Source organism: Natator depressus, chromosome 6 (assembly GCF_965152275.1).
Source record: "Natator depressus isolate rNatDep1 chromosome 6, rNatDep2.hap1, whole genome shotgun sequence".
In the NCBI taxonomy this organism is placed as follows: domain Eukaryota; kingdom Metazoa; phylum Chordata; order Testudines; family Cheloniidae; genus Natator; species Natator depressus.
The window spans coordinates 60,552,911-60,575,714 of NC_134239.1; the positions used below are offsets into that span (position 1 = coordinate 60,552,911).

General features: G+C 45.0%; 1 protein-coding gene across 6 annotated transcripts in view; it reads right to left on the reverse strand.

Moving 5' to 3' along the window:
* The window catches only part of CELF1 (CUGBP Elav-like family member 1), a 107,659-nt gene that overhangs the window by 69,345 nt on the left and 15,510 nt on the right, over positions 1-22,804 (reverse strand). For 5 of the 6 annotated variants that reach the window (XM_074955469.1, XM_074955467.1, XM_074955472.1 and 2 more), the window contains exon 2: positions 7,547-7,587. The exons of the other annotated variant lie outside the window; for it this stretch is intronic. The gene's annotated coding sequence lies outside the window, so the exon portion shown is untranslated. The remainder of the gene's footprint in view (positions 1-7,546; positions 7,588-22,804) is intronic. 6 annotated transcript variants of the gene reach the window in all.

Consider the following 22,804-nt stretch of genomic DNA (forward strand, 5'->3'; position numbering starts at 1 on the left):
TTTCAGTAGTGACATCAGATTGAATTTGGACTGGTGCACACCAAGAAACCTTCTGGCTTTACAGGATAGAGACCAGTGGAGCTAGAAAAAAAAACAGATGGTGGGGCACGAGGCTCTTTACTGCCTGCTTGTTCTTCCACATCTGGGCTTTTCTCCCTCTCATCACTCCATTGCTAGTGGCTGGGGGGTATGGGGGAGAAGGAGAGAAGAGTGGTGATGATGAGATAATCTGCGGCAGAAGCTGGGAACAATAATCCTGAACACTAGGGCATGGTGCCCCATAGCAGCAGCTGGGAATGACAGCCCAATAATTAGGGCATGGCTATACACAGCAGGAGCTGGTGATGACAGCCTGATACTTTCCCAGTCTTTCTAGTGCAGCAGGAAACCCCCATTCATTTACTACATCTTTCCAGGGAGCCTGAGGAGAGATATGCAGCTCCAGCTTGATTAGGACAGCTACAGAAATCCTAAACCTAATTTCACAGTACTCTGCTGAAAGAGCTCATACTTTTGTTGTTGTTTAGTTTTTTATATATATATGTATTATATAAAAATAAAGAAATCTATTATTTTATATATGTGTGTGTGTGTGCGCGCACATACACACCCAAAGCAATCCATACATGTTCATGGCCTGGTCTTTTCTTCACTGATCTGACACTCCAGCCTGGGATATCAGTAAGTACCCCTTGGAAGGGCTGTTAGAAAGGTAGTGGGGAAGGGAGCTAGGTCTAACAGCTACTGTACTCTCTGATGTTTGCTTTGTCATCCATGCTGTGTCCATAGCCTGAGGGAAGGCAAAGGAGGAGATGCCTGAGCTCCACAATCAGGAGTATGGCTGCTGGTGTGGGCTATAAGTGGGATTCTCCATCTGGTGCACTGCCCTTCTAGCTTCACCCCCTTCTTGGGGGGGTGGGGGGGTGGGAAAGGGGGCAAGATGCTTGCCGCCAGAGATAGTTTTCCAAATCTTGCCTGGGGAAAGGGTGCCAAGGCAACTTCACCCAGACTGGGCTGATGGGAAGAGTTGCATTCTGCCCACAGAGGTCCCCAACAGGACACTCAATAAGGGGATGAAACAGGTGACACAGACCTTTCCTTTCGACTTGGCTCTTATTGGTCTAATTCTCTCCCTGAGGCCTGCAGGGGCACCAGCTGCTGCAAACACTGCACCAGGGGAAGCACAGCTGAGGTGGAAATCTCCCCAAAAGGCAAATGCAGCCCTAGGACACAGCTGGGAATATTAAGCCAAACTGTTAGTCAGAAATCTGAAATCAAGTCTGGAATTTCCCTCAGAAAAGCCTTGCAGCCAAGGTGCCTGGCTGAGCTGCTAGCCACTGGGAAGAGGAGGTTACTCACCCTGTGCACTAACTGACGTTCTTCGAGATGAGTGTCCCTGTGTGTGCTCCACTTCAGGTCAAGGTGCGTCCCAGCACCTTCGATCGGAGATTTCTACAGCAGTACCCCTACAGCTGTGCACGCGCTGTGCCTGCCTCTCGAGCTGACAGTGTTCCAATAGTGCGTGCACAGCCCGGGCTCCTCAGTTCCTTCTCTACAATGAAGTGTGTTACAAATTCCGAAGTGGGGGGGGGGTAGTGGAGCACCCACAGGGACACTCATCTCAAAGAACGTCAGTTACTGCACAGGGTGAGTTACCTCCTCTTCTTCTTCGAGAGAGATGTCCCTGTGGGTGCTCCACTTCAGGTGACTGAAAAGCAATATCCCTTAGGATCGTTGGGACTTCAGATGAGGCAAGAAGGCTGTTGACAAGACAGCTTTACCCAACCTGGTGTCAGACGCTGCAGTGTGGATGAGAGAGTAGTGCTTAGCGAAGGTAAGGTTCGATGCCCAGGTAGCTGCCTTGCATATGTCAGACAGTGGGACATTACGGAGAAAGGCCGTGGAGGTGGAGACAGCTCTGGTAGAGTGTGTTCTAATCTAATTGACAGATGAGGTTGTATTTGCCTGAGTTGGTAACAAAGACGTATGCAGTCAGCAATCCGTTTGGAAAGTCTCTGTTTAGAGACAGCATTTCCTTGTGAGCGCTGAGTAGTAGAGAGAGAAAGTCTGGGGGTTTTCCTAAACGGTTTTGTTCTATCCAGGTAAAAGGATAATGCTCTGCGAACATCAAGAGTGTGTATTGTCGTTTCAAAGGCGTTAGTGCGAGGTTTTGGAAAAATGTTGGAAGGTGTAGGTAAGAACCTTCGATGCGTACGGAGTGTGACCTTATCGCGGAAGAACGTGGTATACGGAGGGTCTGCCATAAGTGTCCCCATTTCTCCTACTCGTCTGTCAGACATGATTGCTATGAGGAAGGCGGTCTTCATGGATAGGTGGAGAAGGGAGCAGGTAGCCATTGGTTCAAAAGGTTTATCCATCAGGGCTTTGAGGACTAGGTGTAAATCCCAAGGTGCAGCAGGCGGTTTCACATCTGGGTATAACGTCTGGATGCCCTTCAGGAACCTTTTGGTGATTGGATGGGCAAAGACCATTATGTTGCCAACCTTATGGTGGAAAGCGGTGATTGTCGCAAGGTGGACCTTGAGTGAGCTTGTAGAGAGCCCAGATGTTTTAAGGTGTAGCAGGTAATACAGTATCAGTGGGAGTGAAGCAGAAACTGGTGAGGTCTGTTTGCCAGCACACTAAGATGTAAACCGTTTCTATTTATGCAGGTAGGGAGTGCGCATGTTGTGTGTTCTGTTGTGTAGCAAGACAGTGAATACTTGGTCCGAACATGTTAACTCCGCATTAGAGAACCATTGATCAGCCAGGCCCTCAGGTGGAGACATTGTACTTCGGGGTGAAATAGTTGTCCCCTGCATTGTGATAGGAGGTTGCTGAGTGGTGGAAGGGGAATGGGAGGCTTGACCGACATGAGCAGGAGAAAGGGGTACCACATAAGAACATAAAATGGCCATACTGGGTCAGACCAAAGGTCCATCCAACCCAGTAGCCAATGCCAGGTGCCCCAGAGGGAGTGAACCTAACAGGTAATGATCAAGTGATCTCTCTCCTGTCATCCATCTCCACCCTCTGACAAACAGAGGCTAGGGACACAATTCCTTACCCATTCTGGCTAATAGCCATTAGTTCTTTTAAACCCTGTTGTAGTCCTAGCCTTCACAACCTCCTCAGGCAAGGAGTTCCACAGGTTGACTGTGCGCTGAGTGAAGAACAACTTCCTTTTATTTGTTTTAAACCTGCTACCCATTAATTTCATTTGGTGGCCCCTAGTTCTTACATTATGGGAACAAGTAAATAACTTTTCCTTATTCACTTTCTCCACACCACTCAGGATTTTATATACCTCTATCATATCCCCCCTTAGTCTCCTCTTTTCCAAGCTGAAAAGTCCTAGCCTCTTTAATCTCTCCTCATATGGGACCCGTTCCAAACCCCCAATCATTTTAGTTGCCCTTTTCTGAACCTTTTCCAATGCCAGTATATCTTTTTTGAGATGAGGGGACCACATCTGTATGCAGTATTCAAGATGTGAGCATACCATGATTTATATGAGGGCAATAGGATATTCTCCGTCTTATTCTCTAACCCTTTCTAATGATTCTTAACATCCCGTTTGCTTTTTTGACTGCCGCTATGCACTGCGTGGATGTCTTCAGAGAACTATCCATGATGACTCCAAGATCTTTCTCCTGATTTGTTGTAGCTAAATTAGCCCCCATCATATTGTATGTATAGTTGGGGTTATTTTTTCCAATGTGCATTACTTTACATTTATCCACATTAAATTTCATTTGCCATTTTGTTGCCCAATCACTTAGTTTTGTGAGATCTTTTTGAAGTTCTTCACAGTCTGCTTTGGTCTTAACTATCTTGAGCAGTTTAGTATCATCTGCAAACTTTGCCACCTCACTGTTTACCCTGGTTGTCTGGGCCACGCTGGGGCTATGAGAATGATGTTGGCTCTGTCTGTTTGTATCTTCTGAATTACTCTGTGCAATAGAGGCATTGCTGGGAACACGAACATGAGAGTCTCGGTCCAAGGGAGCATAAAGGCGTCCCCCCATGAGTGTTTCCCCGGGCCTGCTCTGGAGCAGAATGTTGGGCATTTTTTGTTTGTTGCTGTGGCGAATAGATCCAGTTGGGGATAAACCCAGGTCTGGAAAATGTTGGAAAGAATGGTGTTGTTGAGTTTCCACTCATGCTGTAAGGGGAACGATTGGCTGAGCTCGTCTGCGGTGGTATTCTGAGAACCTGACAGGTACGACGCAGAGATATGGATGTTGTGTTGAAGGCACCAGTTCCAAAGTTTTACCGCCTCTGTGCAAAGGGAGTGCGATTGGGCTCCCCCCTGTCTGCTGACATAAAACATGCATGCGATGTTGTCAGTCATGATTCGAATTTGGTGGTTTTGTATGATGGGAAGGAAATGGAGGCAGGCATTGCATACGGCCCGGAGCTCTAGCAAATTTATGTGAAGCCTGGTTTCTGAAGTGGCCCAGAGATCCTGAGTGGTAAGGTGGCCGATGTGTGCTCCCCATCCTGTGAGGGATGTATCTGTGGTGATGGTAATTGAAGGGGGATCTTGTCGGAAGGGAATCCCGGTGCAGAGGTTGATGGGAGAGGTCCACTACAGGAGTGAATCCTTGACTTTCTGGGGCATAGTTAGTAACCTGTTTAGCCTGTGCTTGTTTGGTTTCTATACCATGGCTAGCCAACCTTGAAGGCATTGCATGTATAGGCAAGCATTTGCGACCGCAAATGTACAAGCAGACATATGTCCTAAGACCTGTAGGGAGTCTCAGACTGTAGTCTGTGGGCTGGCACGTATCTAGATAATAAGGATGCCCATTTTGTGGAATCTGTTCTGGGGGAGAGATGCAAGACCGGTGGCGGAATCGAGGTGGGCGCCAATGAAGTTGATTTGTTGGATAGGTTGTAAGGTAGATTTGTTTTTGTTTCTTTGCAGGCCCAAGGTGCGGAAGCAGTGAAGGGTTGCAAGAGTTGCGTGGCTCACTTCTAACTGAGTGGGAGACTTGAGGAGACAATCGTCCAGGTAAGGAAATATGAGGATTCCTTTTTTTCCAGAGATGTGCTATTACAACTTCTAGCACCTTGAAGAAGACAGATGGTGCGGTGGAAAGGCCAAAAGGGAGGACCCCGTATTGGTAGTGTTGCGCTCCCACAGCAAACGTGAGGAAACGTCGATGGACAGGGTGGATAGAGACATGGAAATATGCATCTTGGAGGTCGATGGTTGAAAACCAATCTCCTGCTCCGGCGTTGGAATTATCATTGGGAGAGTAACCATCCGGAATTTCTGTTTCTTGACGAACTTGTTCAAATGTCGAAGACTGAGGATAGGGCGCCAACCGCCGCTTTTCTTTTCCGTCAAGTAGTAGTGGGAGTAAAACCCTTTCCCTCTGTGTTAAGGGGGTACCTCCTCTATTGCTTCAAGATATAGGAGATGTTGTACCTCCTGACAGAGCAATTGTTTGAGAGAGGGGTCCTTGAAGAGGGACTGGGAGGGAGGGTGAGTGGGAGGTAAGGAGAGGAAGGGGATGGCATAACCCAATCTGATAATTTCCAGGACCCATCTGTCCATAGTGATGGTTTGCCAGTTGGCCAGGAACGGACGCAAACAATGTCCAGAAAAATGGTTGGTTGGCGTTGGCACTGGAGAGGGTGCGAGATTTTCCTATACCCTCGACCAAGACTTCAAATTTGTTTATTTGGGTTAGGAGGGTGGGTCGCCATTGTTTGCAGCGGGCGATGTCGTTGGTTCCTGGGCCTATGTCATTGTTGCGTATCATATTGTCTTAAAGGTGGATGTAGCGCAAAGGTATGGTAACGTGATCATTGGTATGGCTGATATCTATATTGTCTCTTCTTTGAGGCAGGTGTTTGGATGCCTAAGGATCGGAGAGTGGCACGGGAATCCTTCATGGAGTGAAGGACCTCATTGGTTGTAGCGGTGAAGAGCTTGTCTCCATCGAAAGGGAGATCTTCAACCCTGCTGGCAGTGTGACACCAAGGCAGCTGTGCCATGTGCGGAGGAACCCAGAGGGGAGCAGCTGCGGCCCTGGGCAGTTTCCCTCCACTCGAGGCTCTTGAGAGGGGCGCCATAGGAAACTGGGAGGGGATTCGGCACGCTGCTGCGTAGGGGTGATGAGGTCAGACCTGCGGAATGTGGCGTTTTGCATGCAGAATCTTCCCCGAAGATGGTGGTCAAAATGAACTGCTCATCACTGAGGAGCGCTGGGCAAAGCGCAGTAAGCCCCCAGTCCCGCTCCATCGGAGCACCGGGTGAAGAGCAGCAAACCCCCTGGTCCCGCCCCCCTGGCAGGAGCGCCAGGCGGAGCGCTGCAAGCCCCTGGCCCTGCTACCCCAGCTGGAACGCAGCAAGCCTCCAGCCCCGCTCTCCCTGCTGGAGCGCGACAAACCCACTGGTCCCGCTCCCCCGGCCGGAGCGCTGGGCGGGGCGTGGCAAGCCCCCAGCCCTGCTCTCCCTGCCAGAGCGTGGCAAGCCCCGAGTCCTGCTCCCCCGGCCGGAGCTCGCGGGCTGGATAAAAGCAGCCCGCAGTTTGCTCACCCCTGGTGTAGGTAATCGACCTCCCTGAGAGGTGGTATCTAGGTCAATGGAAGAACTCTTCTGTCTAACTATAGCGGTCTACACTGGGGATTAGGTCGGTACAGCTACGTCTCCCAGGGTGTGGATTTTTCACACCCCTTAAAAATGTAGCTATCCTGATGTAAGTTCCCAGTGTAAACCAGCCTTAGACATACAGGTAGCTGGAGTCAGAGTGGAAGGATTTACTCTCTGTAAAACTATTCAGGTTTGGCTCCATTCAATCTTCAGATTGTATCATATCCCCATGACCATCCACTCTCACCCAATTTGTCAAAAAGGGAAGTTGTTTTACTAGAGGATCAGTTTCAGGGCTTCACAAACTTGACAAGGAATAGAACAAATCTCAACAGATCTTCATATTATAAAGCAGCAACATTTTCCTTCTTACCCTTTATTTCTCTAAGATCATTAAACCCCAAGCTGCACAGAAGCTTGCTGCTCACTTGGTACTCACAGTCCTAAACAAGTCCTAGTACTAGTACTGCCCGCCCCCACCACAGCATGCACATAGCAAACTGCCAAAAGCCTAAGCCCTGGTCTACACTGGGGGATGGGGGGATTGATCCAAGTTATGCAACTTCAGCTATGTGAATAACTGAGCTGAAGTCGACCTACTCACCACGGTGTCGTCACTGTGGTGAGTCAACTGCTGCCACTCCCCCGTCAACTCCGACTGCGCCTCTCGTAGCGGTGGAGTACAGGAGTCAACAGGAGAGTGCTCGGGGCTCGATTTATCGTTTCCAGACTAGACGCGATAAATCTACCCCCGCTGGATCAATCACTGCCCGCCGATCCAGCGGGTAGTATAGACATACCCTAAGGTTCAGGGGGCACTGCTCTTTGTAAGGGAAAATGAACACTCACTTTACTAAAGGCAATAGAAACCTTGCTCTAAAAAGGCATCTAAGAGAAAGGTCCAATAAGCAACAGAGAGGACCTGTATTTGGTTCATACCTGTAGCTATGCTCCTTCCTCTAGAAGTTCCAGTCGTCACTCTAAAAGACAAGAATAAAAATAGACACTGGGTGCTCCGGAGCTACAAGAAAAGATACCATGAATCATCAAGTAAGCTGCACTGTAAGTCACCCTACATAGGCGTAGGACTGGGGGATAGTAAAGTGAATTTCTAATCATAGAAATCAGCATGAGGTACTCACCATCTTTTACAGAAAATGTTTGCACTTTTTCAGAACTGGCAACCTTTTTTGTTTTGTTTTTTAACCCAGAGTGACAGACATTTATAAGCCCCGCAGAGGTGTCATGAGTCCAAAGGTATAAGTTTGTGCTACTTAGTTTTAGTAAGGTCTGAAATAAGCAACTCACTGTGCTTACAAATGTTGCAGGACATGATATTATAACTTCTCAGAGGTTTCAGATATGTCTCTTCTCAAGCCAGACACAAGCATGTGATCTCTTGAGTATCAGTATTAACATTTTGTGTAAGTTACAAACACTGCCACTAGTCAGGGGAACCATGACACATGTGGGCACCACTGATCTCTCTTCGTACTATTCAGGTATGTAGAACAGTGAAGGCTCCAAGAGTAACAAACAAATCTGATACAACCACCTCTGAGACACCTGGGGAACATTCCTCCAGGAAGCATTTGTCAATATGGCTTGTTTTAACCACATTTAGAACCTAACTATACAGTCCATTTTATGTAAGTTTATGCACCAGATAGGCTTTACAACTCTCTCCCTTCTCAAATGAAACTAGAATTCAGCTTCCTATGCTCTGGTAATGCACTGTTCCTGGCAGGTGCCACTTCTCCTCTATTCAAGTGTGCACGGGGTATCAAATTCTGTACAACTGGCAGGGAAAGGTCTTGTGTTCACTGAGGATTTACCCCATTATCAGTCTTTGGTGGCCAACCATGTTATAGCTGCATGGGTAAAAACACCTACTAGAGACAAGAAAACATAAGCTGCAACTTGCATCTGTAGAGTTTACTCTGGTGTCAAGCAGTGGTGAATTACACAGGTACAAATTGTGGCTGAGGGCTTGTCCACACAAGGAAATTATTCCAGAATAGGGCAGAGTGTGAATTTAAGGCAAAATAGCTATTCTGGAATAACTTCCATGTGTGGACACTTTTACTCCAGAATTCCAAAGTGGATTAGGCTAATTCAGAAAAAGGCACTCTTATTCCAAATATTTTTCTGGGAATAGCTATCCTTGAATAGCTCTATGTGTAGACAAGCCCCTTACAATGGTTTACTGTATCTGTACAAGGGGTTTGGACCAGTGCAGTTAAACAGGTGGCTGGCCACCAGTGTCTGAAATTCCCAGTGTAGATAAAGTATACATTTGTCACAGTGCTCAGATTCCACGATTCTTTGTGTTATCTAGATCCCTGTGACTCATGTTTTTTCTTAAGCTTCACTGCTAAATAAATAGCATCACCACAGGGACATATTTCACCACATCTCTTTTTGCAATGAGAAAAATTCTGCTGCTGCCTTCCCCCTGCAAGGGTGTGCATTTGGGTGTAGATTCTGTTTCCAACCTCCCCTACTGAGTATGTGGGGGAATTCTATTACTGTCCACCTTTCCCATTGTCATAAATATAAAGGGAAGGGTAAACCCCTTTAAAATCCCTCCTGGCCAGAGGAAATCTCCTCTCACCTGTAAAGGGTTAAGAAGCTAAAGGTAACCTCGCTGGCACCTGACCAAAATGACCAATGAGGAGACAAGATACTTTCAAAAGCTGGGAGGAGGGAGAGAAACAAAGGGTATGTGTGTCTGTCTATATTTTGTCTTTGCCGGGGATAGACCAGGAATGAAGCCTTAGAACTTTTAGTAAGTAATCTAGCTAGGTACGTGTTAGATTATGATTTCTTTAAATGGCTGAGAAAAGAACTGTGCTGAATAGAATAACTATTTCTGTCTGTGTATCTTTTTTGTAACTTAAGGTTTTTGCCTAGAGGGGTTCTCTATGTTTTGAATCTAATTACCCTGTAAGGTATCTACCATCCTGATTTTACGGGGGGGATTTCTTTATTTCTAATTACTTCTATTTTTATTAAAAGTCTTTTTGTAAGAAAACTGAATGCTTTTTCATTGTTCTCAGATCCAAGGGTTTGGGTCTGTGGTCACCTATGCAAATTGGTGAGGCTTTTTATCCAACATTTCCCTGGAAAGGGGGGGTGCAAGTGTTGGGAGGATTGTTCATTGTTCTTAAGATCCAAGGGTCTGGTTCTGTAGTCACCTAGGCAAATTGGTGAGGCTTTTTACCAAACCTTGTCCAGGAAGTGGGGTGCAAGGTTTTGGGAAGTATTTTGGGGGGAAAGACGTGTCCAAAGAGCTCTTCCCCAGTAACCAGTATTTGTTTGGTGGTGGTAGCGGCCAATCCAAGGACAAAAGGGTGGAATATTTTGTACCTTGGGGAAGTTTTGACCTAAGCTGGTAAAGATAAGCTTAGGAGGTTTTTCATGCAGGTCCCCACATCTGTACCCTAGAGTTCAGAGTGGGGGAGGAACCTTGACATGGTGGCATAGTGGTGGGATTAACCTGAAATCATTTTGAGATCCAGTTGAGATTTTTTGAACTGGAAATACAGATTTTAAAAAGGAAATTTTTTTTTCCTTTGGAAAGGAAGTCCAAAAAGCAGCTGGAACTGAAAGCAGCTTGTTTTTCTCTGCTGTGTGGCCAAGCAGAGACAAAAGGGGATTATCTTTGTGAATTGCAGGTTTTCTTTGCCTGGAGGCAGGGTACTTAACTCCTGCAGGGAAATTCACAGTCTTGCAACCCAGAGTTTTTTTTTTTCTTTTCCCCCTAAAAGTAAATGGGGGGGGTGTGTTCTACCCATTTGCTTTTTCTTTGGGCTGGGTAAGCAGGTTTCCACGTAGTTGGAGGTTTTTTGCTTTGATTTGGGCCCAGAGCAGAGACAAGGGAATTGTCTTTTTCTGTAGACTGACAATCACTATCAGAGAATAGGTATTCTATTCCAGCACAGCAAAATTTTACAGCCAAGTTTTGTTTGTTTATTTCTAAACCTCGGGTGTAAAGTTAGTTAAAAACAGAGAGGTTAGAATGACAAAATCCGCGGCTCGACTACAGCTGGAGTTAGCCAAATTTCAGGCTGAGGAAAAACAAAGGGAACATGAAAGACAGATAGAACTCATGCGGCTGGAGAAGGAGGTACAGGAGGCTGCCCACAAGAGGGAAATGGAGGCAAGGAAGCATGTGGAGGAGGAGAAGGAAAAAGACAGGAAGCATGTGGAGGAGGTGGAGAGGATAAAGGCTCAGCAGAATATACCAACAAACCCTAGCAATCCTTCTTCAGGTACCACTTCCCATCCCAGAAAGTTCCCCACCTACAAGGCAGGTGATGATACTGAGGCCTTCTTAGAAAACTTCGAAAGGGCCTGCCTTGGGTACAGCATCTCTACCGACCAATACATGGTAGAGCTGAGGCCACAGCTCAGTGGACCCTTAGCTGAGGTGGCGGCTGAAATGCCTAGAGAACACATGAACGAGTATGAACTGTTTAAATCCAAGGCAAGAGTCAGAATGGGGATAACACCCGAGCATTCTCGTCGGAGGTTCAGAGCCCTAAGGTGGAAACCAGACGTGTCATTTACCCGACATGCCTACCACATTGTGAAACATTGGGATGCCTGGATATCAGGAGCAAGTGTTGAATCTCCAGTAGATGTGCCCTTCCTAATGTAAATGGAACAATTCTTAGAGGGTGTTCCTGAAGAAATAGAAAGATACATCCTAGATGGGAAGCCCAAAACTGTAATCGAGGCAGGAGAGATTGGAGCCAGATGGGTGGAGGTGGCAGAGAAGAAGAAAACTGGTCGCAGTTGGAGCGGAGACCAGAAGGGACAACCCCAGACCACACCCTATTACCGGGGGCCGCCCAAAGCCCCACCTACCTCCCAAAGAACCCTCCAGACCCCTTATCGTCCCACCACCCCGTTCTCCAGCAACCCTCCTCGCCCCAGTTACCCGTCAGCTGGACGATGTTTTAAATGTAACGAGCTGGGGCATGTAAAGGCCAACTGCCCCAAGAACCCCAACAGATTACAGTTCATTGCACCGGAATCACACCAGAGGTCCACAGGCCCAGATACCTCCCAGATACCCTTGGAGCGGAGGGAAACTGTGAGTGTGGGCGGGAAGAAGGTCACCGCGTGGAGGGACACCGGAGCACAAGTGTCAGCTATCCATGCTTCCTTAGTGGACCCCAATTTAATCAACCCAGAGATCCAAGTGACGATTCAACCCTTCAAGTCCAACTCTTTCGATTTGCCTACAGCCAAGTTGCCCGTCCAGTACAAGGGCTGGTCAGGAATGTGGACTTTTGCAGTCTATGATGATTATCCCATCTCCATGCTGTTGGGGGAAGACTTGGCCAATCATGTGAAGCAGGCCAAGAGGGTGGGAACGGTCACCCGCAGCCAGGCTAAACAAGCCGTGAGGCCTAGCTCTGTTCCGGAAACTTCTATCAGGACCCGGTCAGAGGTGATGGACCCAGACCCCAGGCCAATGTCTGCAACAGCAGTAGTGGATCCAGTCCCAGAGACCCAGACGGAACCAGTCCCAGAACCGGAACCAACCGAACAACCAACACCAGACCCATTGTCAGCACTGAATCCAGTACTTGCAACCTCAACACCAGAGGGCCCCACCGACCCTGAACTGGCAGCAGCCGATAACCCGACACAAGAGGCTCAGCCGGAGCCTGAATCCCAACATAGTGCACCAGCGGAGAGCGGTTCACAGTCAACAGAAACAGCTCCATCCCCTATATCGCTTCCAGAGGGACCAAGCCTAGGTCCACAATCCAATGAGGAACTGATGTCTCCATCATCAAGGGAACAGTTCCAGACTGAACAGGAAGCAGATGAAAGCCTCCAGAGAGCTTGGACGGCGGCACGGAGCAACTCACCGCCTCTCAGCTCTTCTAATCGATCCAGGTTTGTTGTAGAAAGAGGACTTTTATACAAGGAAACTCTTTCTGGCGGACACCAGGAAGACTGGCATCCTCAGAGACTGTTGGTAGTTCCAACTAAATACCGGGCCAAGCTCTTGAGCTTAGCCCATGATCACCCTAGTGGCCATGCTGGGGTGAACAGGACCAAAGACCGTTTGGGGGGGGTCATTCCACTGGGAGGGAATGGGCAAGGATGTTTCTACCTATGTCCAGTCTTGTGAGGTGTGCCAAAGAGTGGGAAAGCCCCAAGACCAGGTCAAAGCCCCTCTCCAGCCACTCCCCATCATTGAAGTTCCATTTCAGCGAGTAGCTGTGGATATTCTGGGTCCTTTTCCGAAAAAGACACCCAGAGGAAAGCAGTACATACTGACTTTCATGGATTTTGCCACCCGATGGCCAGAAGCAGTAGCTCTGAGCAACACCAGGGCTAAAAGTGTGTGCCAGGCACTAGCAGACATTTTTGCCAGGGTAGGTTGGCCCTCCGACATCCTCACAGATGCAGGGACTAATTTCCTGGCAGGAACTATGGAAAGCCTTTGGGAAGCTCATGGGGTGAATCACTTGGTTGCCACTCCTTACCACCATCAAACAAATGGCATGGTGGAGAAGTTTAATGGAACTTTGGGGGCCATGATACGTAAATTCGTAAATGAGCACTCCAATGATTGGGACCTAGTGTTGCAGCAGTTGCTCTTTGCCTACAGAGCTGTGCCACACCCCAGTTTAGGGTTTTCCCCATTTGAACTTGTATATGGCCGTGAGGTTAAGGGGCCATTGCAGTTGGTGAAGCAGCAATGGGAGGGATTTACACCTTCTCCAGGAACTAACATTCTGGACTTTGTAACCAACCTACAAAACACTCTACGAACCTCTTTAGCCGTTGCTAAAGAAAACTTACAGGATGCTCAAAAAGAGCAAAAAGCCTGGTATGATAAACATGCCCGAGAGCGTTCCTTCAAAGTAGGGGACCAGGTCATGGTCTTAAAGGCGCTCCAGGCCCATAAAATGGAAGCATCGTGGGAAGGGCCATTCACGGTCCAGGAGCGCCTGGGAGCTGTTAATTATCTCATAGCATTCCCCACCTCCAACCGAAAGCCTAAGGTGTACCATATTAATTCTCTAAAGCCCTTTTATTCCAGAGAATTAAAGGTTTGTCAGTTTACAGCCCAGGGAGGAGACGACGCTGAGTGGCCTGAAGGTGTCTACTACGAAGGGAAATGTGCTGGTGGTGTGGAAGAGGTGAATCTCTCCATGACCCTTGGGCGTATGCAGCGACAGCAGATCCAGGAGCTGTGCACTAGCTACGCGCCAACGTTCTCAGCCACCCCAGGACTGACTGAACGGGCATACCACTCCATTGACACAGGTAATGCTCGCCCAATTAGAGTCCAACCTTACCGAGTGTCTCCTCAAGCTAAAACTGCTATAGAATGGGAGATCCAGGATATGTTACAGATGGGTGTAATCCGCCCCTCTGAAAGTGCATGGGCATCTCCAGTGGTTCTAGTTCCCAAACCAGATGGGGAAATACGTTTTTGCGTGGACTACCATAAGCTAAATGCTGTAACTCGCCCAGACAACTATCCAATGCCACGCGCAGATGAACTATTAGAGAAACTGGGACGGGCCCAGTTCATCTCTACCTTGGACTTAACCAAGGGGTACTGGCAGGTACCGCTAGATGAATCTGCCAAGGAAAGGTCAGCCTTCACCACACATCTCGGGCTATATGAATTTAATGTACTCCCTTTCGGGCTGCGAAATGCACCCGCCACCTTCCAAAGACTTGTAGATGGTCTCCTAGCGGGATCAGGAGAATATGCAGTCGCCTACCTTGACGATGTGGCCATATTTTCGGATTCCTGGGCAGACCACCTGGAACATCTACAAAAAGTCCTTGAGCGCATAAGGGAGGCAGGACTAACTGTTAAGGCTAAGAAGTGTCAAATAGGCCTAAACAGAGTGACTTACCTTGGACACCAGGTGGGTCAAGGAACTATCAGCCCCCTACAGGCCAAAGTGGATGCTATCCAAAAGTGGCCTGTCCCAAAGTCAAAGAAACAGGTTCAATCCTTCTTAGGTTTGGCCGGTTATTACAGACGATTTGTACCGCAATACAGCCAAATCGCCGCCCCACTGACAGACCTAACCAAAAAGAAACAGCCAAATGCTGTTCAGTGGACCGAAAAGTGTCAGAAGGCCTTTAACAAGCTTAAAGCGACACTCATGTCTGACCCTGTACTAAGGGCCCCAGACTTTGACAAACCGTTCCTAGTAACCACAGATGCGTCCGAGTGTGGTGTGGGAGCAGTTTTAATGCAGAAAGGACCTGATCAAGAATTCCACCCTGCAGTGTTTCTCAGCAAAAAACTGTCTGAGAGGGAAAGCCACTGGTCAGTCACTGAAAAAGAATGCTACGCCATTGTCTACGCTCTGGAAAAGCTACGCCCATATGTTTGGGGACGGCGTTTCCACCTGCAAACCGACCATGCTGCACTGAAGTGGCTTCACACCGTCAAAGAAAATAGCAAAAAACTTCTTCGGTGGAGTTTAGCTCTCCAAGATTTTGATTTTGACATCCAACACATCTCAGGAGCTTCTAACGAAGTGGCTGATGCACTCTCACGTGAAAGTTTCCCAGAATCAACTGGTTAAAATCGTCCTTGAGATGTGGAAAATATTGTTAGTCTTTATGTACTTGGTAGTATATTTAGAGATGCATGTGTCTTATTAACTCTGTTTTTCCTAGAGCTCCAGGAAGAAATCCCAGCCAGTGTTTCACCCTAGCTGAGATTTGGGGGGCGTGTCATAAATATAAAGGGAAGGGTAAACCCCTTTAAAATCCCTCCTGGCCAGAGGAAATCTCCTCTCACCTGTAAAGGGTTAAGAAGCTAAAGGTAACCTCGCTGGCACCTGACCAAAATGACCAATGAGGAGACAAGATACTTTCAAAAGCTGGGAGGAGGGAGAGAAACAAAGGGTATGTGTGTCTGTCTATATTTTGTCTTTGCCGGGGATAGACCAGGAATGAAGCCTTAGAACTTTTAGTAAGTAATCTAGCTAGGTACGTGTTAGATTATGATTTCTTTAAATGGCTGAGAAAAGAACTGTGCTGAATAGAATAACTATTTCTGTCTGTGTATCTTTTTGTAACTTAAGGTTTTTGCCTAGAGGGGTTCTCTATGTTTTGAATCTAATTACCCTGTAAGGTATCTACCATCCTGATTTTACGGGGGGGATTTCTTTATTTCTAATTACTTCTATTTCTATTAAAAGTCTTCTTGTAAGAAAACTGAATGCTTTTTCATTGTTCTCAGATCCAAGGGTTTGGGTCTGTGGTCACCTATGCAAATTGGTGAGGCTTTTTATCCAACATTTCCCTGGAAAGGGGGGGTGCAAGTGTTGGGAGGATTGTTCATTGTTCTTAAGATCCAAGGGTCTGGGTCTGTAGTCACCTAGGCAAATTGGTGAGGCTTTTTACCAAACCTTGTCCAGGAAGTGGGGTGCAAGGTTTTGGGAAGTATTTTGGGGGGAAAGACGTGTCCAAAGAGCTCTTCCCCAGTAACCAGTATTTGTTTGGTGGTGGTAGCGGCCAATCCAAGGACAAAAGGGTGGAATATTTTGTACCTTGGGGAAGTTTTGACCTAAGCTGGTAAAGATAAGCTTAGGAGGTTTTTCATGCAGGTCCCCACATCTGTACCCTAGAGTTCAGAGTGGGGGAGGAACCTTGACACCCATGTAGAGGAATGAAGACTACACTACCTCATATTTCATGCAAGAATGCAGGAGTGAGAAAAGATATGACTGCAGATGAACAAACTGTTGCCTCTAATGGGACACCAGTTAGATAAGATTGCTGCTGCTACTGAAAAGAATGGCTCAAGGCCTTGGCCCCCAGAACATGGAGTTAAGAACAGCTGCTTTATCAATACCTCTAAGTGGCACACTAGTCACATTTTCCAAATTCTCAGGCCTGGTCTACAGTTAAAATTTAGTTTGATATAGCTACCTTATTCAAAGGCCATACTCCTGGGCGACATAGCTATGCTGATCTAACCCCAAGTACAGATGAAGATATGTCAACAGAAGAATGTTCCATCTACTGAATTGCTGTCGCTTAGGGAGGGGTGCTCCTACACCAATGGAAAAACTCCTTTCCTGTGTGTAGGCTGTCTACACTACAGAGTAATGCTGCCATAGCTACAGTATCACAGCTACACTGCTATAGTCCCCAGAGAGCAGACATGGCTTGAGTCATGTTAACACACTGGCGTCCCTACAGAAGACAGTCCCTGCCCAATGAGTGTACCCCTACCCATTTAATGCATCTAACCTCCCCGACTAGGGATTTATATTTAGACTTGACTTAACTTATTTCTGTTTGCTCCAGTAACAAATGTTTATTAATTAGCATTTATAATCATATTGGCTAACTAACTAATTGCCAATCAATTAACTTGAGTTAAAACAGGACCACAAACTCTAATTTAGACAGGTATATGTTAGGGGCCCAAATATTCTTAGTTAAAACAGTATAAATTAGGGCTGTCGATTAATCGCAGTTAACTCATGCGATTAACTCAAAAAAATTAATCGTGATTAATCACACTGGTAAACAATAGAATACCGATTGAAATGTATTAAATATTTTTGGATGTTTTCTACATTTTCAAATATATTGATTTCCATTACAATACAGAATACAAAGTGTACAGTGCTCACTTTATATTATTTTTATTACAACTATTTGCACTGTAAAAATGATAAACAAAAGAAATAGTATTTTTCAATTCACTTCATACAAGTACCATAGTCCAATCTCGTTATCATGAAAGCGCAACTTACAAAACGTAGATTTTTTTTTTGTTACATAACTGCACTCAAAACCAAAACAATGTTAAGCCACCATTCCAGAGTATGTGTTCATGCTGATGACGGGTTCTGCTCGATAATGATCCAAAGCGATGCGGACTGATGCACATTCATTTTCATTATCTGAGTCAGTTGCCACCAGCAGAAGGTTGATTTTCTTTTTTGGTGGTTCGGGTTCTGTAGTTTCTGCATCGGAGTGTTGCTCTTTTAACTCTTCTGAAAGCATGTTGCACATCTCCTCCCTCTCAGATTTTGGAAGGCACTTCAGATTCTTAAGCCTTGGGTCAATGCTGTAGCTACCTTTAGAAACCTCACATTGGTACCTTCTTTGCATTTTGTCAAATCTGCAGTCAAAGTGTTCTTAAAATGAACATGTGCTGGGTCATCATCCGAGACTGCTATGACATGAAATATATGGCAGCATGCGAGAGCAGGAGACATACAGTTCTCCCCTAAGGAGTTCAGTCACAAATTTAATTAACTAATTTCTTTTAAACGAGCATCATCAGCATGGAAGCACGTCCTCTGGAACGGTGGCCGAAGTATGAAAGGGCAGACAAATGTTTAGCGTATCTGGCACATAAATGCCTTGCAATGTCGGCTACAAAAGTGCCATGCAAATGCCAGTTCTCACTTCCGGGTGACATTGTAAATAATAAGCAGACAGCATTATCTCCCATAAATGTAAACAAACTTGTATGTCTGAGTGATTGGCTAAACAAGAAGACAGACTGAGCAGACTTGCAGGCTCTAAAGTTTTACATTGTATTGTTTTTGAGTGCAGTTATTTTTTTGTACATAATTCTACATTTGTAAGTTCAACCTCCATGATAAAGATACTGCACTAAAGTACTTGTATTAGGTGAATTAAATACTATTTATTGTTTTTTTTACAGTGCAAATATTTGTAAACAAAAATATAAAGTGAGCACTGTACACACTGTATTGTGTTGTAATTGAAATCAATATATTTGAAAATGTAGAAAATATCCAAAAATATTGAAACGTATTCTATTATTGTTTAACAGCACAATTAATCACACAATTATTTATTTTAATCGCGCAATTGTGATTAATTTTTTTAATTGCTTGACAGCCCTAGCATAAATCTGAATTTACTGTATATATACACATCTTAGTAGTGCCAACAGAATTTGGCCCAATACAAGACATAAGTGTACAGGATCCATGCCTCATTCAAAGTCTAATCTGAAGCCAAGCCAAGTTAATGGGAATCTTTCCACTGAGTTCAATGAGCCATGGCTGAGGCAGTTTAAGAAAACTATACCAAGCAAACTATAGCCAATTACCCTGAGGGAGGGTAAAGGGGGGCTGGATAGAAATAGCATGAGATCATGTAATTAAAGACTTCAGTAATGCATGCACATAAAGGGACACAGTTAAGGTTTTGTGTGTGACTAACTCTGGTATTCCCTGATTCAAATGTTTCATTCTGCAGCCTTAACATTCTATTAATAGTTTTTGTAAAGAACTTCCTAGGGCTTTTTTAAAAAAGAAATCATAAAAAAAAATCATCACGTGCAACTATTTGCTAGACAGCAGCAGAACAGTCTTTCTGCAAAGCTTGGGATGTGTTTTGCAAACAAAACATACCTATTTTTAACTCCTGCAGATGTGTCTCATTTTAAAAACCAACAGTTTAGAGAGAATGAAGAGCCAAACATGGATTTTATTTTATTTTATTTTTTTTAAGGCTCAGAATAAATTTAGAGAATGAGAGCTTCAGGGTTTTTTTTGGCCAGATTCATCCTTTATTTTCTCAAGAACTTTAAAGCACTTAAATCAGAGACATTCAGATTCTCCTACATATAACTTTATTTATGCTTTATTTCTAAGAGACACAACTCAATAAGATTTCTTTACTGACGTTCCTTTACATTCTCACTATGGATGATACACTGCAGAGAATGCTTCTTCCACATCTGCCAATAAAGAAAAGCAAAACATCCCCAATGGTTTGACTTTTCTTAAGCTGCATAAAGTCATATTTTTTGCTGGTGTAAATAGATGCAGCTTCTTTGACTTGGATGGAGTTTCACCCATTTACATTAGTAGAGAATTGTAGTCATACTGAAAAGAGTGAATGCTGATTAAGATTGCTTCCAAAGCCAAATCCATTTCTTAGGGCATTTCTGCCTATTAGGCAGCACCATACTGGTGCTCCTGTGGGAATAACAACTTCGGAATTTCCTGACTTTTGTGCAGTTAAAACCTCATCATTGGCACTGCAGCAAAGGAGGATTTTTTCATGTTATTAAACTGTAATTTTTCCCCGTGGGCTTCTTGGCACTCCTGTTTTTCTATATTTTTTTTCCCTCACTCAACAATTATTTATATAATGTCCAAAGTGTGCTAAGCACTTGTACAAACATAGAAGATCCATGGCCCAAGAATTTACAACCTAAACAGAGGAAAAAAAAGATAAAGGGTGTAGGAAGGTGTAACACATACAAATGCTACATTTCACCCAGAACCACCTTGGCTTTAGCGTCACCCCCAACATAGACTTTGCCTTGTTTGAAGAAACGTGATTTGGCAAGAAAGTCACTTGAAAGTCATCTACTGAGTATAGAGAAAAAAACCTTTCGGTCTTTGTTGATTTAAGCTGCCTTTCATCCACAAACAACACCCATGGCCAGCCTTGGGCCTGCCAAACATCCCCTCTAGTCAAGCTTTCCTGCTGTGATTAATGTTCACTGACAGCTGTGTCAGGGCACTTTTACATTCTCCTCATGATTCTATAACGCCCTGCCAGATTTCCCTGCTGTGCTGGGTCTGAGTCTGTCACCTGATTCAAGACATTCATGGAGGGGGATTCAGAGTAGCAGAGGTGGATGATTGTTTACTGTAGTGACCCATTTCAGAGTAGCAGCCGTGTTAGTCTATATCCACAAAAAGAAAAGGTACTTGTAGCACCTTAGAGACTAACAAATGTATCTGAGCATAAGTTTTCATGAGCTACAGCTCACTTCATCTTTTCTTTTTGTAGTGACCCAGTGTCTTTGCATTCAACTGCTGTCATGGTTCAGAGACTGCCCATGTACTTTGCCAAGTACTAGAGATATTCAGCACTCATTTGAAGTTTCATGCACAAGTTTTCAGTCACTCCTCACTTATCGTTTTCTCCTTCTCTTCTTTCCATTCACTCTTCCTGCAAGGCATAGTGTGACATTAGCTGTATTCCACTGTTAATAAGAGGAGACTGGACAAACTTCATGTCAAAACAAGTGCTATAAATATAACTATTGGCTGAACATCTTAATGAGGAACCAAAAAAACAGCTACAAAATCCTCTTACACCTCTTGTAGGATTCTAGGAGACCCCATATATCCTGTCTCCTGAATAGAAAAGGGGTCAAGAATCCAGGTGTGGTGATACACATGCCATAACTCCTCCCTCTCTACTCCCATGTCAGCAGCAGAGCTCACCTCTTTTCCCAGAACTGTCAGCATAGTCACATCACACATCAGGTCAGGTACTCAATTTACTATACATTTTGAAAAGACAGTTTGTCATTGCATATTCCCCTACATGGAGGTTAAATTCAAAGTAAGACTGCAGGTATCACACATTAATCCCCAGTGCCCCTCATTCAATTTTGGGGCGCTTTACCCCAGAGAATGAGGGAGGTCAGTGCTCAATAAAAGATGAGACTGAAGAGGGTGGGGAAGTAATGACAGAAATAAGCTAGAAGTATCAGTGTTCATAGCTATATTATCTACAGTCCATTCTCCCTGAATTTACGCTGTTTAGTTTTAAAACATCCCAAGTGGTGCGGCTTCCACTATTTCCCTAGAGGGAATATTCCACACTGTAATAAACCTCACTGTCAGAGTGCTGTCTCTGATGTTCATCTTTTTGTTATCCTTTGCTCAGTTTGATTCCACTATTGCTAGTTATACCTCTTGGACAATTCCTCATTGTTCCTGGGCTCTCTTTTTAAAATTTACAAACAATCAGGATCCCACCATTGGCCAACCTATATTTATTTAGTTCCTTTAATATTTTCTCATCTGAATCCTTGCAGCCTTCATTTCTGTGTGTTGGATTAATCTTGCATCCTCCATCTTGAATCTAATTATTTTCCTGCTCATATTTAACCTATCTGTGTCTTTCTGGTGTGTGTCATCTGTAATAGTAAATCAGCAAGATTTGTGAATTATATTAACATGTTGTCTACCTTCCCTTCTAAATCATTAATGAAGATGTTGAATAAAACTGGACCTAACTTCTATCTCTACAATACCCCAACACACTTCCGATCAATTCAATACATCATTGTTTACTATTACCCTTTTTATCAGTATGCAGGGAAAAATAGGAGTTCCTTAACTTTAGGAGGATAACAGTAGCCAGAATAAAATCAGAAATAAGCTGTCTCCTAGAACTTTTAAAAGTATTATTTTAAAGAATGATAGGCTAGATTAGATTCCTCCTCACCTCCAATCCTGCTTTGGTGTGCCAGTCCCTGTAAACAAGGCATGAAAAAACCTTTTTTGTGGGTATAACATGGATTTGTGGGCCTTCTCCCTTTGGACTACTCAAGCTTACAGTATTTTTCAAGTAGGATTTTCTGACCACCAATTCCTACAGCATTATGTTATGTGGTATGGCTCCCTTGAGCCACCAGGAATAGGCATAGCCCCAAGGGGCTCCCTTTCAGCCATCAGGATATAGCACCAAGGCAGATTTTATTGCACTGAAAAATGCATCAGCTTTCCAAGAAAGGGAAGTTGGAGTGATGTTCCGTCATTATTAAACTGTGTAAAAGATGGCAGGTTCCATCTAATCTCCTTCTGCCATTCTATGGCCAGGATGTATCATACTTATTGGCTTCAGTGCACCAGATGAACATATGTAATCTCCCCAACATGCTACCCATATATTCTGACTCCTGTCACAGAGTGGACTGGTCAATGAGAATTCTGTCAGCACACTCTGCCATATTCTCATATATATGCTTTCCAAGAATCATCTCATATTGCCTATTCCTACTCTCTCAATAGGGGTGCTGGCAAAGACAGGGAGGGTATTCCAAGCATTCCAAAGGCCAGGGAGGAGTGGAGTAACCATGAAGTACCTGGGACAAGCAAATTGCATTGAGTAATTACCCAAGTTTACTTTTAATTAGCATTTTAAACTAAGATTTGTTCAAATTTAATCTCTGCTACTCTGCTCTTGCTGGTGCACATAGAAGAGAGTATGCCTGTAGGGGGACACAGAATGGACAGGCAGGAATGAGGAGAAGCAGAGAGCACTGAGAGGATGTGGCAGTATCTTTGGTATTCTGCATGGGCTTGCAAGCAGGAGGGTTTGAAACTCCAGAAACCACATATGCAGTGAACGTCACAGGACTACCAGATGAAGGAG